The sequence below is a fragment of the Pipistrellus hanaki genome (assembly GCF_964339955.1).
Source record: "Pipistrellus hanaki genome assembly, chromosome: 8".
NCBI lineage: Eukaryota > Metazoa > Chordata > Mammalia > Chiroptera > Vespertilionidae > Pipistrellus > Pipistrellus hanaki.
In genome coordinates this window covers 86359071-86362317 of record NC_140510.1, presented here as the reverse complement: position 1 = coordinate 86362317, position 3247 = coordinate 86359071, and the positions used below count along the sequence as shown (strand labels likewise).

The 3247-nt window shown below is 41.1% G+C and overlaps 1 protein-coding gene across 5 annotated transcripts in view; it reads right to left on the bottom strand.

The window, feature by feature from the left end:
- Nucleotides 1-1060: 1060 nt before the first annotated feature.
- CALCRL (calcitonin receptor like receptor) overlaps nucleotides 1061-3247 on the bottom strand; it is a 66727-nt gene continuing 64540 nt past the window's right edge. For 4 of the 5 annotated variants that reach the window (XR_014795753.1, XM_084892453.1, XM_084892455.1 and 1 more), the window contains one exon: nucleotides 1067-3247. This exon is cut by the window's right edge. The gene's annotated coding sequence lies outside the window, so the exon portion shown is untranslated. The other variant, XR_014795752.1, reaches the window with a different exon arrangement.

Genomic DNA, 3247 nt, shown 5'->3' with positions numbered 1-3247 from the left:
TCGACTCTTACATTTAGAGCCAATCAAAGAGCACATCCTGTTGGCTCCAGTTCCATGCACATCCAGAACCCTTTGCCTTCCCACGACCTTGGCTGGCTGCTATTTTAAGCCACGACATCATCTCCTGCTCAGACAATCGCCATGGCCGCCGAAAAGCCCCTGGTCCCACCCTGTCCCCCTGCTTTCTCCCCGTCAGCCAGGCAGACCTGTACACACACCGCCAGACGTCAGCCCACCCCCCACCCCAGCCCCCTGCCTTCCAGAGGACACAGCGAAACGCCTGCCCCGGGGCGTTCGAGGCCCTGGGTGTGTGGTAACTGACTCTCTGTGCTCATTTCTTTCTGCCCTCCCTGCCTGCACCCCACACTTTCCTGAGGTTCCTCGAACAGCACTGCCTCGAACCCGTGTCCTCACCGGCCACGGTGCCAGAATGCCTCCCCGTGTGCCAGAGTCTGTCCAACCTTCTCCTCTGAGTGCGGGCAGCATCTCTGGTTCCTTCCCTCGGAGTGAACTGGGCACAATATTTGATGTGTTTTCCTTTTATATTTGTGTGAGTCACAAATATGCCCTCCTTTAAAAAGTATTTTTAAAATATTATTTTCCTAGTTTTCTTTCTGCTTTTCAATACAAAATCACACAATCTCTCTCTCTATACAAAAGGCTAGTATGCAAAGTGTCTTCTCGGAAGTTCAACCCTGAGACAGGGAGTTCGATCGCTCGCTAAGACGTACACTGACCACCAGGGGGTGGTGTGGACAGGGTGGGTGACCAGTGGCAGCAGCAGGGCACTGAGGGAAAGAGGGAGGAAGGGGGATGTGGGGAGAACCGGATCAGCCCTGATCACCAGCCAGGCCTAGGGTTCTTACCTCTGCACGAATTGGGTGCACTGGGCCTCTAGTGTAACATAAGAGAGAAATAAAAATCCTGGCACATTTTCCTCTTTATGGGCATCCTTTTCTTTCTTTCTTTCTGTCTAGAAAGGAATTTGCATACATTGTAGTTTAGTTGAAATTTTCTTACCAAAAAAACAAATGCATAACTTTTAAAAATAGACTTTTTTGGAGTGATTTATGGGTTTATTAAAGACTTCAAAGAGGGTAATAGAGTTATAGTCAAGAATTTTAAGAAGTATTTCACTGATTGTTGTAAAGAATTGTTTATAAGTTAGATTTTCCAGTACCACAATAAACATGAGTGAAAATCATCTTTAACTCATAACTTTAATATTTTCATACAATCAAAATAGAGAGATATACATTAAGTAGGCATAACATGAGTTGTTTTAATTGATAAAATATCTTGAGTATGTTTTACTGATAAAAGAAATGATGGTTTCTATTAGCAGACTAAAACCAAGAGAAAATTAAAATAAGTTCACATTAAAAAAATTATTAAGCAATAAATACAGCACTACAGCTACCACTAAATTACAGAACAGAATGGATAGTTTATGAATAAATGCACTAGAAAATAGTTTTAGAAAAGAAATGACAGATTAGACTTTTCAAAAAATTACAATGTAATTTTCACAAGCACTTGCAGAAAAATAGCAGTCTACATTTTAAAAGTTAAAAATTCCCAAAATTATTTTTTAGACACCAAAAATGTTTACTCTTAAAAATATCAATTATACCTTTTCTTTATGGGTAAGATACAAAGATGATCTCAATTAGCCATTCAGCTTTAGAGAAGTCTAATATTTAAAAATATTATCCCTAAAAAAATACAGGTACAAAATTAACACGGATGAGTTGAAAACTGTACAATAGATAAATCCTACACATAAAGGAAGTCTGGTCTAAAGTTAATAAGAGCACAATAAAAAAATACTTGAAAATTGTAGAATAATTCAATAGAATACTAGCTGATAAGGTGACATTTTCTACTGTCATTTGTGGTTGAGACTGAACCGTTTGTCCAGGAGAATCTAAAGCATGGAAATAGGACCAGCGAAGGGTCTGGCACTTCCTTTGAATTAAAGTAGCGAAAAGTGAGTTAATTCAGAGAAATTTCCCTTTCATTGAGGCAGCACAGCCCGTGTTCCTTTTCTGAGAGCGTGCTGTGAAGTCCACAAATCTGAACTTAGTGCAGTCTGAGCACTTATAAATGCATTTATAAGGTGGCCAGACCACTTAATATGTTCATCCTTACTGTGAGATAATTATCCTGGAGCATTTCAAATGATTTCTGAAATGCTGTTGACATAGAAAGCGTCACATGATCAGCTAGCATTACCTTAACTGCCCTCGGCAGACGAAGTCACCAGCTGTATCCTTGTTCTGTGATTGGCCCGCTGCAGACCTACGCGAGGTAGTGGTGCTCCTCCCCCATATCGACTTTCGAGGATTGGTGCTTTCTGTTTGTCAGCCCTTTCAGTAAAAAAGAGCATTAGAGAAACGGCCCCTTTAACTCATCAGGCACACTTCCCTCCGTCTCAACTGAACTATTCTCTCCACACCTGGCAGCAAGTCTCCTGATGCTATAGTCAAATCTTTCACCGACTTGTGTCTTCGTCCATCATAGCTCTCTTAAAATATTAATATGTTGATATACATTGTATTCCTGTAGTTTTTAAAATAGCTTGGGACATTTCAAAAGCCATACACCTTCATGTAGGATAAGTCAGGGAATTGATATTTCAGTGGGCTTCAACCCACAAGAGCGGAGAACCGGCATTTATTACAGTAGGTGTTGCTTATATTTTTCTGGATCAGAATGCAAGTTCATTGTCAACATAAAAAGAGAAATATGTCAAACATACCTACTAAGGTATGAGACACCACGTCAATATGCTCAAGGAAACAAGGGTCTTGAGTTTGTTTTTAATAAATACCTTCCATCTCATCACTAGTTCCACTGTCAAATGTCTGATGCTGGCATCTGGTTGTCTTGAATACATTTGGCAAATGTAAAATTCCAGACTCCATTTTATTACAAAAGCAGCCCAGACACAGTATCAGATATTAAGATGCCTACATGGCCACGTCATGGACTTGTGCTGAGGCTATAAAATAGAATGGCTGAGTATTTACAAGCTCGTTGTTCACAACATTTTTAAAAAATAAACTTCCAAGGAGACAAGAAGCCCTCCATCGATCGTCCTGATGTAAAACACTTGCTCATCTGTCTGCACAGGAGACGGAGGACAGGTCTTTATTACAGAGACAGGGACCTGCCCCCTCCTGCGGTTGGACAGGATGGAGCAGGACAGCACATCCGCGGAGGAGGGCTCTGTGGTGCCAGCCAA